At 37.0% G+C, this 15,077-nt stretch overlaps 2 pseudogenes; both read left to right on the forward strand.

Annotated features, from left to right (window-relative positions):
* Nucleotides 1-528: 528 nt before the first annotated feature.
* Nucleotides 529-1,179, forward strand: LOC104111191 (18.2 kDa class I heat shock protein-like; annotated as a pseudogene).
* An 851-nt stretch (nucleotides 1,180-2,030) lies between these two features.
* Nucleotides 2,031-9,300, forward strand: LOC117280285 (18.1 kDa class I heat shock protein-like; annotated as a pseudogene).
* Nucleotides 9,301-15,077: the final 5,777 nt, after the last annotated feature.

Raw genomic sequence — 15,077 nt, forward strand, 5'->3', positions numbered from 1 at the left:
GTTATTGATAATGGTACTGTTGGGTATTTGTGATAGTTTTTAAAACTTGTGGGTATAAGTCATGTTTCATGTTTTTTCAAAATAAATTTAAAAAATATGTTTTGAAAATTTATGTCCAAATACATTTTCATCTTCAAACTAAACTTCATCCAAATCAGAATTTTTAGAACAAATTTGAAAATTTATGATCAAAAGCTAGCTAATTGTACGGGCCTAGCCAGCATTCGTAAACAAATTTAAAAATTTATGATCAAAAGCTAGCTAATTGTACGGGCCTAGCCAGCATTCGTAAAGGCCCAAGTAAGAAGATCTGGACTTGATTCTCGTTACATACTTCATTTCTAGAAGATTATGAATTATGTTCCAGAAGGTTACAGAACCAAACATTATTATTCAAGAAAAGATCAGAACAATCTTGAAGTTGCCAGACTCTTTTATTTCCTCCTATATATATATAACTAACTTCTCTTGCGTTCCAAATCAGCAAACATCTAATTAACAAATCGAAGCAATCTGACTCTCAAAAAGCCCTCTCAGTCAAGAATGTCTCTTATCCCAAGCATTTTCGGTGGTCGATGAAGCAACGTCGTTGATCCACTCTCTCTGGATATGTGGGATCCCTTTGAAGGTTTCCCCCTTTCCAGCAATTTGGTGAATGTCCCCAGCTCGGCTCGCGAAACCTCTGCCTTCGCCAACGCTAGGATTGATTGGAAAGAAACTCCAGAAGCGCACGTTTTCAAAGCTGATCTTCCGGGGCTGAAGAAGGAAGAGGTGAAGGTGGAGGTTGAGGAAGGCAAAGTGCTGCAGATTAGCGGAGAGACAAGCAAAGAGCAAGAAGAGAAGAATGAGCAGTGGCACCGTGTTGAAAGGAGCAGCGGCAAATTCCTTAGGCGATTTAGGTTGCCGGAGAATGCCAAGATGGATCAGGTGAAGGCTAGTATGGAAAATGGTGTGCTCACCGTTACAGTTCCCAAAGAGGAAGTGAAGAAGCCTGAGGTCAAAGCCATTGAGATATCTGGTTAATTAATTCTTTCTTTCCTTACATTTTATAATGAATCATTTGCGTCTCTGTGAGCTATGCTTCTTATAATGTAATCTGGTTGGTGTCAAGTTTGTTTGTGAAAGATGGTTGTGATGTAATTTACTATAATAACACTACTTATTTTATTGTTGTATCAATTAATTTGTCTATCATCCAAGGTTCGCACCTTCCTCCTAGTAGCTGATTTGCATATTGAAAGGTCCTTGAATAATTACGTTACCAAATCCTTACGCCATCCAGGGATCTTAGCTACATTATTATTACCAATTTCCAAAGAATTGATATGATTATAGCCTCCGAAGATAAACGGTTAAGATTCAAAACAATTAGCAAACATTCTTTACTCCAGAATATAGCCACAACCAGATAAACTGTTGTGATGAATATTTTAGTGCTATCATGTTGTGCATTGTGATTTATACATAACTCTCTCTCAAACGTGGAGGACTGGCACTTGACTCCCAGTTCTGACGTCCGCTTTAGCAATGAATTGCTAACGCCATCATTTTTGTCTTGCCCCAGTTTATGTGCATTTCGACTGTTTGTGTGCATTTTGACTAATTCTATGGGACATGTACATATGTTATCTTCCAACAACCACCATCAATAGGTACCCGAAAATTTTATCCACCAAAAATTAAATGGATAGAAAGGAATCACCTAGTATTTTACTTTTACTATAATTTAAATTTAATATCTCATGATTTTCACTCCCTAACAATGTATAATTCTTTGAAGTAGACATACAGTATCCACCAAGGACTGTGAAAGGATGTTCTCTTCTGGATAGCAATTTTGAATTTTCTAGTTAAATATTACATCGGTAGCTTTTCAAATTTGATACAATTTATAAGTTAGATACTTCAATTTAGGTAGTGATTATCTGAATATCTTTATTTGGCAGGGAATGTCTTGTTATAGTCGGCTCAATAAAAATTAAAATTATTAAAAAATTCTTAAACTTATATAGTAAAATTTATACAGTAATATGACACACAAGAAACCTCCGGACTTTGGTCTAGTAGTAAGAGCAAGTGCATAATATGTGGATCAGGCACACAAACTCTATCATACACAATATTGTGATATTTAAGTAGAGGAACAAGCATATTATGTCCTAAATTTCGAAACTTGATTATTTACGCTCGAGAATTTCTCGCTTAACAAAAAAAAAGACATAAAATAATTTATTTTCTTATGTATGAATCAACACGACAAAATGGGATAGTTAATCCAGAAAAATCTATTGCAAATTAGAAAGTGTAATTGCTAGAAACATTAAAATGAAATGAGTATAGAAGAGGAAAAATTAGAATTAAAAAGAAAGGTAAGTATTAGTTTAATGAGAAAGAAAATTTATGTTATTTACTCACTCTTTAGATATTAAAAATTTAAGATCTTTTATTAATAATAATTATATTATATATTATATATAATAATATGTTGCTTCATATTTTTGGGGACATACAATTGATGTTCAATTTTCGCTGTCTCTCTACGTTTTCCCTTATCTCTTACGAGTATTAGAATTGTAAAAGAAATTCTTTCAAAAAAGTACTCTTAAGAAAGCAAAAAGTTATTAGGGAAATTGCAAATTTGTTTTATTTTTCTCTTATGAAATAGGAACTATTTCTATCATTTAAAATTTTAGGTTCTAATAGAGCAATATCCCGCCCATTCTTGGTCTTTTGACTCATTTAGATTTTTCTTTTTTATATTTCCCCTCCTATATTCATTAACTGTAAATTATTATAATCTCTTAATAGGAAGAACATAGAACGCTCTGGAAGTCTAGAGAGATCTCCTTGTTCCAATATCAATAGTTATATCGAGAATACTCTAGATTGCGCTCGAACTCGATAAGTTCCTTGGTCTATTTCTTTTTCCTTCCGAAACTCCCACCTATAAATAACAAATAGCACTGGGCAAAGTTTTGGTTGTCGTCAAACAATTCGAATACAACAATCAAGTACAGTTTAATTTCCAGCCTTAACCATCATCTGATTATCATCAGTTAAGTCCTCATTCAGATAAAAACGGTCTCTGATTCCAAGCTTCTTTGGTGGGATCCTTTCGAGGGCTTCCCTTTCTCCGGCACAGTCGTCAACGTTCTAACCTCTGCTCGTGAAACCGCTGCTTTCGCGAGTGCTCGGATTGATTGGAAAGAGACCACAGAATCCCATGTCTTTAAGGTGGATCTTCCTGGAAGTATGTTGAATAAGAGAAGAACATTGTTCATTCATCTGATGAAATTGCTCAGAAGAAGAAAGGCAGATGCAAAAATGAAAAAGAAATGAATGGTTTGGAACATAAGAGATAGGGTTTTCTAACAATCCTATGTTCTAATATCTCTTATTAAGTTGGCCCTTGACTCTACACATGGCGGAATCACAACCATATACAGATTTTAATCCCTACCGTTGATTTGGATAGATGAGCTGGAAAGATAAAATATTTAGGAAGCTTCCTTCTAGGTCACATGCACATACATAGTAAAGGAATATTATTTGGTTTTTCAGTAATAGAGTAGGCAATAAGAATGTACAGGTGTACAGTCTCTATTACATTTTCTAATTTTTCTTTTACTGCAAATACTTGTATAAATGTATCCATACATATTCAATACAAGACAGAGAAAATTTGTTGCATTCTGCCCTTCATTTTCTTTCATGGTATCAGAGCAATAGCTCAATCATCAAGTCATCTCTTAGTCTTTTCTTCAATCACGCTGAATCATGGTAGGAACAGAAGCTTCCCCCACTCTTTCAGTATCCGAATCAACTACTTCTGTAGTCAGTCTTGACTCCAATCACCCCTGCTTCTTGCACTCTTCAGATACGCCTGGGATGACACTGGTGAACTCACCATTTGATAGGTGAGGTTTTCCAAGATGGAGAAGGTCGATCCTCATAGCTATTTCAGCCAAGAACAAGCTTGGCTTCATCAATGGAAATCTTGTTGCACCAAGTCTGGACTCTAGAGACTATCCACAATGGAGCAGATGCAACGATATGGTAACCTCTTGGTTGCTCAATTCATTGTCCAAAGACATAGGGGACAGTGTTATCTACTCAAAAACTGCAAAGGAGCTTTAGACCAGCCTTGAGCATAGATTTGGCCAGTCAAATGGGGCCAAGCTCTATCATCTATAAAAGAAAATAGCAAGGCCAGTCAAAGGAAACAACAATATTGCTGGATAAAACACTTCACTTAAGAAATTATAGGATGAACTAGTCTCCATGAATTCACACTTAGGTTGTACCTACACCTGTGTGTGAAGGGAAGAAGAAACTAGCTAAGTTTCTTGAAGATCAAAGAATCACTCAATTTCTCATGGGTTTGAATGATACCTATGCACATACAAGAGGAAACATACCCATGATGAATCCTCTGCCTAGCATAGATGTAGCTTACTCTCTCCTGTTGCAAGATGAGAGCCAGACATAGACATACATGAGTCTTGAGTTCTCTATTGATGGTATATCTTTTATGGTGTGAACTCAAGAAAAAAAACATGCACGAATTCAACAATCCGGGGCAGAAGACATGGAATGCACCACAAAAGTTTGGAAACACACAAACTAAGTTCAAAGGGAAGAAGACCAAATTCAATCCAAATGTCAGTTGCACACATTGTATGAGGACTGGACATGTCAGAGCAGATTGCTACAGATTGATAGGTTTTCTAGACGATTTTCAATTCACTAAATCAAACAACTATCACGGGACAGTAAAGGCCAATGCAGGCGTTGTTGGACAGGAAATTGAAGCCACCACTCACTATCCTATGAACAATGGCAATCAACATTTCAGTAAAGAACAAGTCTCGAATTAATGAATATCATCAAACAGGTCCAGATTGGAAACACAGGGAATGCAAGAAATGAAATTAATACAAATGTTGTAGCTAGTACTGTTCTTAAATACACTGGGACTTGTCTTGTTGTTTTTAACACTAATACTTGGATTATTGATTCAGGAGCCTCTGAACATATGTGTTTTGATTCAAGTTCTTTCCTAGAATTAACCTCACTCCCAGTTCCCTTGCATATCAATCTCCCCAACTCATTTTAGTTGCATGTCACACATGTAGGTAGTGTATATCTTCAGCCTGATATGGGTCTAAAGAGGGTACTTCATGTCCCTTTTTTCAAATATAACCTACTCTCTGTTCATAAATTATGTGTACAATTCAGTTGCTCTCTCAATCTAACCTCTAATGGGTGTGTGTTGCAGGTCCCTTTAATGAGGACGGGACAAGCTTTTGGTGACATAAGAGATAGATTGTACCTATTCCAGCCTACTAGTTTAGAGTCTAGAACTTTGTTAAAGCAGAATGTATTTTCAATGCAACAAGGAAGCAATTCCAAACTTGTGTCTAGTGATGTTTCTTTTCAAATTACAGTTTCTATTAATTTTGTTTCCAATGTAAGATAATGGCATATCAGGCTAGGGCATTTGCCCTTTTCAGTAATAAAAACTTTCAGTTTCATTCATTTTTCATCTAATTTTGATCATGTTTGTGAGATATGTCACCAAGCTAGGCAAACTAGATGTCCTTTTCCAACCAGTCAAATTAAGTCAGGAGAAATTTTTTATCTAATTCACATTGATACCTGGGTTCCTTTCAAGTCTACTACATACAATGGATATAGATATTTGTTAACAATTGTAGATGATTTTAGTATAGCAATCTGAAATTTTCTCTTAAGTTCAAAGAGCAATGATTTTCCTGTTCTAAAATCTTTTCTCAGCATGGTGGAGAGACAGTTTGGCTTGAAAGTGAAGAGGATAAGGTCTGACAATGCCCTAGAACTGGGGAAAGGTTCTCAAGAGGCTAGCTTTCTTAATGAACAAGGGATTTTACATGAAACAAGTTAGGTTGCAACCCCACAACAGAATTGGGTTGTTGAAAGAAAATATAGGCATCTTTTGGAAGTTCCCAAGAGACTATTTTTTTAGTCAAAGGTGCCTATTCAGTGTTGGGGAGAGTGTGTGTTGACTGCAACCTATTTAATAAATAGGTTCCCCTCCGGTGTCCTAAAAGGGAAGACACCCTATGAAATGTTAACTGGGAAGCCACCTTTTTGTGACACTATCAAGTCCTTTGGTTGTCTATGTTATGCATCCACTCTAGCTCACAATAGAGGGAAGTTTGAACCTAGAACCAATAGTTGTGTGTTTCTAGGCTATGCACACAATCAAAAGGGATACAAGCTTTTGGAACTCAGTGGTAAGAAAGTGTTTGTTTCAAGAGATGTGGTATTCTATGAGGACAAGTTTCCTTTTGCTACTAGTTCAATTTCATCAGATTCTCCTTTCTTTCCTACACACACCTCACATTCAGAAATGCCCGCACCTGATAACCAAGCACCTAATCCTTTTTCTGTCCAAGTACCTGCTTCCCCTTCTCCTTCACATATTCACTCATCTTCTCTCAAACATACTCATACACATAATCAGTCCTCTAGCCTTAGTCATGTTTCTTTTAAGTCCCCCATTCTAGACAACTCTCACAACACTGATGCACATCTCATGAGCAATTCCGATATGCACTCCCCTCATTTTTACAGGACACCAATTCCACTCACATCCATGCCAGGAACACCTATTCTCGTTCTACCCCCTCCTATCAGAAAGTCTGAGAGAATCTCTCAGAAGCCAGTCTACCTAAATGATTACATTTATGGGAGTATAGTTCTCTCTGATCTTACCTCATCTTGCTTTTCTCAATCCCTCAAACCTAATGTGTTCTCCTTTGGGGAACTCTCACTTCAGAACCAATATGTTCTTTAAATTGTGTTTTTTATTTCAGAACTTGCTAGTTATTGTAAAGTTCCTTGTCATCCAGGCTGGAAACAAGCTATGGAAGCAGAAATTGCAACTCTTGAGCTGAACCATACATGGGATGTGGTAGAGTTACCACTGGGAAAGAAGGCCTTGCCTTGTAAACGGATTTACAAGTTGAAGCACAACTCTGATGGTTCTGTACAAAGATTAAATGTCATATTAGTTGTAAGGGGGGACATTCAAAGGGAAGGAATCGATTACTCTGAGACCTTTTCACCTGTGGTCAAGATGACTACTATCAGGTGCCTTTTAGCTATGGCAGTCAAGAAAGGATGGAATATTTCCCAACTTGACGTTAACAATGCTTTTCTGCATGAGGATTTTCAAGAAGAAGTGTATATGAAGTTTCCTACGGGTATGACACCTCCCAAAACTAATAAAGTTTATCTTTTAAGGAAATCTTTGTATGGTTTAAAGCAGGCATCTAGGAAATGGTATGCTAGGCTTGTTGGGGCTCTCAACTACAAAGGCTACTCAAGTTCCCTAAACGATTACTCTATTTTTTACAAGCTAACAAATGGTCTCATTTCTATCCTAGGAGTTTACGTTGATGATATCCTACTTACAAGTAATGATACAACAGAAATATATCAGATTATAGATTTTCTTAATTCAGAATTCAAAGTCAAGAATCTAGGGGATATTCATTATTTTTTGGGAATGGAGATTCTGTGGGAACCATGGGGTTTTATCATTACACAAAGACAATTTACCTTAGATTTGTTGGCTGAATTTGATTGTCCAGGTGCTAGTGTTTCTTCCCCACTTGATCCATACTCCAAATTGCGAATGGATGGTGGACCTCTACTAGCAGATTCCACTGTTTATCGTCACTTGGTCGGCAAGCTTAATTATCTCACTAATACTCGCTCAGATCTCTGTTTTGTTGTGCTCTCTCTCAGCCACTATATGCAAAGCCCTTGCCTTTCTCATTTTTAGCAGCTCTGCGTGTATTGAGGTATTTGCGCTCTGATCCGACAGGGGGGATTTTTATGTTCAAACCCCTTATTTGATTTGCTTGCTTTTTATGATGCCTACTGGCATCTTGCCTTGATTCTCGACGATCTGTCAGTGAATTTTTCATTACTCTTGGTGGTGCACCCATTTCATGGAAATCAAAGAAGCAGATTTCCATTTCTTTATCCTCCGTTGAGGCAGATTACCGGTCAATGCGACGTGTTACTGCTGAGATAACTTGGCCGGTGCGTCTTCTCGCAGATCTTTCAGCCCCGCCATCCTTACCTGTTCCCGTTCACTCTGATAGCCAAGCTGCCATCCACATTGCTCGAAACCCGATTTTTCACGTATGCACAAAACACGTAGAGCTGGACTGCCATTTCGTGAGACAATAATTTTTTTCTGGCCTTATTAGTCTCTCTTTTGTTCCCTCAGAACACCAACTCGCCGATCTCTTTACAAATCCCTTATTTGGGGTTTCTCATCAATGTATTTTGAATAAATTGGGGGTTCTTTATCTCTCCTTCAACTTGAAGGTGGGTGTTGAAGAATAGAAGAACATTGTTCATTCATCTGATGAAATTGCTCAAAAGAAGAAAGGCATATGCAAAGATGAAAAAGAAATGAAATATTTGGAACATAAAAGATAGCGTTTTCGAACAATCCTATGTTCTAATATCTCTTATTAAGTTGGCTCTTGACTCTACACGTGACTGAATCACAACCATATACAACTTTTAATCCCTACTGCTGATTTAATAAATGAGTTGGAAAGATAAAATATTTAGCAAGTTTCCTTCACGTGTAGGTCACATGCACATATATAGTAAAGGAATATTATTTAGGTTTTCGGTTATAAAGTAGGCAATAAGATGTGTACAGGTGTACAGTCTCTTTTACATTTTCTAGTTTTTCTTTTACTGTAAATACTTGTATAAATGTATCCATACAGATTCAATACAAGACAGAGAAAATTTTATGCATTTTGTCCTTCATTTTCTTTCAAAGAAAGAGGAGGTGAAGGTGGAGGTAGAAGAAGGAAGGGTTCTACAAATTAGTGATGAGAGAAGAAGAGAGCAAGAGGAGAAGAACGATAAATAGCACCACATGGAGAGGAGCAGCGACAAGTACCTTAGGAGGTTTAGGCTGCCGGAGAATACTAAAATGGAAGAGATTAAGGCAACTATGGAGAATGGGGTGCTCACTGTGACTGTCCCAAAAATGGAGGAAAAGAAACCCGAGGTGAAGGGCATTGACAACTATGGTTAAATAACAGAGGGCGCGCGCTCGGTGGCTGCGGATCTACTTGTAATTTCGGAAGTGTACGGTGTCTTATTTTCTGGAAGTCTTGTTTTTAGGAGCTTTTAGCTCAAAATTGTGTATTTGTATGTTTGTACTTTTACATACACGCTTCTAATCAGAAAATGATCAAAATGGTCCTTAATGTACAAGGGATGGATTATTTCGGTCCTCCATGTATTTAAAAAGTAGACACATTTAGTCTCCAACCCTAAAACTAACAGTACACATGAACATCTCGGTTAAATTTAACAACACATGTCTCGTGCATCTCATGTAAGATGCTATAAACACAACCAAAATACAAAAGAAAGCTTCGGCCTACTCATCTGAGTCAGAGACACCATGTATGCTTCAGGAAACAAACCTTTTGCCAGAGAAAGAGACTCAACGAGGATGTCGTGGAGTATGTTGAGACCTAATAACGGATTTAAGGTCTAAAGAAAATATAGTTTCGATATCTCTGGCCGACCAGTGCGGTGGCATGTCAAGAAGACATTACACTTTTTCGGTAATTCTTACTGTTCTCGTTACATTTTCTGGGAAACCAAATAGAATTATGTCCCTATCTTTTGAAATCTCAGTAAAATATGATTTTCTTAATCAAATCGACTCTGTTTTCCAATCCTTCCCCATGTTCAGATATTTCAGTCCATCTTATGAACTTGCAAGGAGCTTAATTTGTCAAGACTGAGTCTATAATTTCCTTCATCATTGATTAATTCGTTTTTAACTTTGTAAATCTTCTATCACTCTTTTGCATAGCTCGAAGAAATCGTGCACTCTGCTTTGAGTTCAAGAAGTGGAGAGACAGAAGAGATTTTGTAAATTAACAGCATACCCCAAGTGGTTCATACAAGGCATGCCCTCTTTAAAGGCCTTCCCAGCCCCTTGTAGAACTGTAGAAGAGCATATGAAATTTCCTAAAACTGATGCGCTTCACAATTTCATTAATGGTCATGGCCACTTTACAACTACTCATATTATTATTATGAAATGGAGAACCTTAAGCAGCTTAGTGGAAGGAACTAACTCACGAACAACTCTTGCAAAATCCTTTGAGATCCTATTAGACATTAGATAATTCTTCCAAGTTAGTCTATTGATAGCATCTTGAGCTTCTGCCTTTGAGCTTCTGCCTTTGATCTTCCAGCAACAGCCAGTCAAATCAACTTTATCCAATTGATTCATTTAGGGATAGCAATAGAGTGAGTGCCTTCAACACATGTTGTCAGAGGCCCTGATCCTCTATTTATTACCTGCTCTATGTTGTATTATGGTTAAGTGACCTACCAGGGGTGTTTGGTTTTGGTTTCGGGTGAGTTTCGAAGTGAAATGGGACATATAGTCTCAAAGTTAAGCTTTAAGTTGAAAGAATTGGCCGTAGTTTGAATTTTGTGTAGACAACTCCATAATGGAGTTTTGACGGTTCCAATAGCTCCGTATGGTGATTTTGGACTTAGAAGCGTACCCGGATGTTAATTTGGAGGTCCGTAGGTCATTTCGGTTTGAATTGGCGAAAGTTAGGAAGTTGAATGCTTGGAAGGTTAGAAAGTTTGACGGGGAGTAGACTTTATTGATATCGGGATCGGATTCCGATTCTGATTCTGATTCCGACAATTGGAATAAGTCCATCATTTATGACTTGTTTTCAAAATTTGAAGTTTATCGGAGTTGTTTTGGTATGAATCGGCATTAGTTTTAGAATTCGAAAGTTCATAGTTTCATAGGCTTGAATTTGGATTTTGATTTGTATAATCGATATTGTTTGATGTGATTTTTGGCCTTGTATAGGTCCGATATATATTTTGGAACTTGTTGGTATATTCGAACGGGGTCTTGGGGGCCCCAGGTGTAATTCGGATTGAATCCAGAATAAGTTTGGACCTTGTGTGATTGCTGAAGGTTGTTGTGTCTAGTGCAATCGCACCTGCGCATTTTGGGTCGCAGGTGCAACACCGCAGGAGCGGCCCTTGAGCCGCAGGAGCGGATTTTGGCATGCCCAACTGGAACCACATGTGCGGTCCATTTTTCGCAAAAGCGGACTCGCAGGAGCTAGTGAGGAAGTGCAGAAGCGGAAATGGCTGGCCAAGCCTAGGCTCACAGAATCAGAATCCTTTCGCAGGCGCAAAAGCGTAGATGCACATATTATCAGCAGGAGCGGATGCGCAGGTGCGCAATTAGGCCGCAGAAGCGGAATCTCCTGATTTAAGTTGGAAACACACCTGCGATGGATTTTCCGCAGGTGCGGTGTCGCATGTGCGACCCCAGGCCCTCAGAAGCGAGGATCGTTGGGCAGAAAAGGGGTCTTTGTGTGTTTGAGTTTCATAATCCATTTTTGGACCTAGAGAGCTCGGTTTGTGGCGATTTGTCGAGAGATTTTCAAGGAAAATATTGGGGTAAGAAATTCTAACTCAATTTTGGTTAAATTACACGAATCTATTATTAATTCCATCTTTTAATTAGTGATTTGAGTTGGAAATTTATGAAAATATTGTGAAAACTTCTTAGGCTAAGATTTGGGGATTTAAAAGGCGATTTGAGGTCGGATTTGAGTAACTCTTATATGGTTGGACTCGTTATCGAATGGGTGTTCGAATTTTATAATTTTGGTCGGGTTTCTAGACTCGGGCCCAGATTGACTATTTGAGTTTACTTTTTATTTCTTTGCAAAAATCATAATTTTATTGTTCGAAATAGTTTTCTATAGTTTATATTTATAGTATGAAGTTGTTTTGGCTAGATTCGACCCGTTCGGAGTTGGATAATCGAGGGAAAGGCCTACTAGTGGATTGAGTTAGCGTGTTTTGAGATAAGTGTCTTGCCTATGTTTGGGTGGGGGGGATTACCCCTTAGGATTGGTGTTGTTTCGTGATAAATGTGATGTGTGAAAGACGTGTACGCAAGGTGACGAGTGTGTACATGGGCTAAATGTGGAAATTTACCCGTTTTAGTTATGTAGATTCATTTCATGCCTTAATTGAGTTATCTTAACATGTTATCTTCATAATTATTAGTATATTTTCACATGCTCTACGTGTCTTATCTCTTGCTTGTTAATTTCTCTACATGTTTACTTGAAATTCTTGTTTCCTTTATTCCATATTCATTATGTGACTGTTGAATTCTTTACTTGAAGTTGTTATTCTTGGAATATCTTATTGTTGAAAGAGGCATTGAGTTATAAAGGTCGTGATTCACATTGAAGCAAAGTGTTAAAGTTGTGAAATACTATTCTTATCGAGTTATTCACTTCCGGTTGTCATTGTTGTTACTCTTGTGTATATTTTGATTTTAGCCACGGGCTACTTGTTGTACATATACTATTGTTGTTGGTTTCTGGGCAAGTTGTGATATTGGGCAATTGAGGTGCGATTTGTGATGCGTTGTGATATTGATACGCATGCGCTGGTATAAGGTTTTGGGGTTGAAACGCATACGGTGAGATAAGGTGGGCTTGATATGTGTGGCTAGTAGGGGAACTACTAGAAGTCGCGCGGTGTAATAAAGTGGGCTAAACACATGGGATGTTATTTCGGAAAAAAAAATTTCAAAACTAAATACATGGCTCCCGTGGTGATATAAGGAAAGATTGTGGATTATTTTGGTGATTTGAGACTATGAGGTGGTACCTCGGTAGTGACTCTTGTTGGTACTTCTCTATTACTTCACTTATTGTTTGGTTGTTTTGTTTCCTTGACTTAACATTTCTTATTTTCTTCCGTGATGCATTATTTGTCTTGATTCTGTGTATTTAATTTGGCATATTCCTCACTTATTTCATTTCCATTATTATTATTATTGCTCTGTTAAATTACTCGGTTTGTCTCTTATTTATTCCAGTAGGGCCTTGATCTGACCTCGTTACTACTCTACCAAGGTTAGGTTTGGTACTTACTAGGTACCGTTGTGGTGTACTCATGCTACGCTTCTGCACATCTTTTGTGCAGATCCATGTATCTCCTACCAGTCCAGGCATCAGTGAGTTGAGTTCATACTTGGAGACTTCAAGGTACACCTGCCCGCGCCCGCCGGCCTCGGAGTCACCCTCTATCTATTTTTTATATATTTTTTCTTCTTTTATTAGATACAGTTATATATGGATGATTATGATACCGTTGTAGAGCTTGTGACCCGATATCACCAGGTTTTGGGAAAATTGTATATGCTGGGTTGTGGAGTTTTCTTATTTAAAATTGTTGAGTATTTGAGAGTTTACTTGTTATTTCAGTTAATTTCACATATTTATTAGGCTTACCTAATCTTAGAGATTAGGTGTCATCACGACATCCTACATAGGGAAATTGGGGTCATGACAGAGGCGGACCCAGGATTTGAGCACGAGGGGGCACCACTATATGCTAATTACTAGTAATAAAATTCGGCGTGCAACTAGATGCTAATTACTAGCGATAAAATTCGGCGTACAACTCTTTAAAAACTTAATGATTATGATCGATAACTTATCATCTAAGTATTAAATAAAAGTGCTAAAGAAAGAAAAAGCACTAAACAAAGAGAGAGAGAGAGAGAGATTTGTGCAAACTGGGTGCTACGGGAAGGGAAGTGTTTGATTTAAGCCTATTTCAAACTTCAAAATTTTTAGTTTTTTTTCTAATATAAAAAAGGAGTCAGTGATAAAAAAAGGTGTTCAAACTTTAAAATTATCAAAAACTTACACAGAAAAATCAAGATTAAGAGTGTGTTAGTAGTCAAGGAATTGAATAAGAGTCTCAAACTCTCAGTTGCCATCGTAGAGTCAGACTTGATGATGCCCGCTACTTTATCGAGGTGATTGTTGAAGAACGTTGTAACAAAAAGGATTTATATTTTATTATTTATAGAGCAATAGTTGCAATTTGAGGTTTTTAATTTGAAGGGTGAGATTTCAAAAAGAATAAAATTAATTAAGTTGATCCTTATGTACTAGTACTAAACTATAATTGAATTTAGAAACATTAAAAAAAATAGTTTGCCATTAAATTTAAATATGTTGAATTCAAATAAGTAAAATAGAAAGAAGGAGAAAAATCTAAGCATGAGTTTCGAAACCACATCAACCACTAAAGGGAGGAAACTTAAGCGCTCCACTCAACCACTCCTCCGTTCAGGCTTTTGTGTTTGGAGGATATATATATATGATTTCTGTAAGATATATATACATAATTTCTGTCGAGACTAACGGGGTCCCGTGACCCCTCAAGCGCCTATGTATGCCGTGTCTAGATCGAACAGGAAGGTTTGCTCCAGCGTTTTGTATTTATGGCATCTCACGTCAGATGCACGTGACAAATGTGGTTAATTTTAACTAAGATTTTGACATGTAATGTTAGGTTTAGAGCTGAAGACTAAATGTGGCAACTTTTTGTACACATGGAGGACCATATATGTGAAGTGGTATATAGTAAGGACCATTTTGATCATTTTGTGTGCCTTTTCTATTAACCGCCTATTTACTGTTTCGCTCTCTATACATATACTAGTTATTTTTAGTCCGTATAAAGCCTGGGCTCAATTCCAAAAATTAAAGCTTGTAAGAGTATTTGAAACCTGAAGAAATAATTATTTCTTACTTTTCACTTCTATTTTACTTTTATTGAGATGGGTAATCGTTTTTCTAGGTTGATTTTGTTTAGAATGTATATACCAATAAGTTTTTCAAATCTAACTGAGCCTTAGCATGTTTATCTTGTTTGACCTGTCATGTTTTTTGTTTTTTTAATTTTTATTTGAGAGAATATAGTAAGAAAAAATATTAAATGTTAACTTTTAATTTGGTAACTGATTTTACCAATGAAATAAATCTCATGCAAGTTGATTAGATAATCTGACATGAACAAAGCGGCAACTACATCGTATATATTTATTATACACAAAAGAAAAATATTTTTCATATAATGAGGTGACTAATGCACAAACAAAAAGTAAA

The sequence above is a fragment of the Nicotiana tomentosiformis genome, chromosome 2 (assembly GCF_000390325.3).
Source record: "Nicotiana tomentosiformis chromosome 2, ASM39032v3, whole genome shotgun sequence".
NCBI lineage: Eukaryota > Viridiplantae > Streptophyta > Magnoliopsida > Solanales > Solanaceae > Nicotiana > Nicotiana tomentosiformis.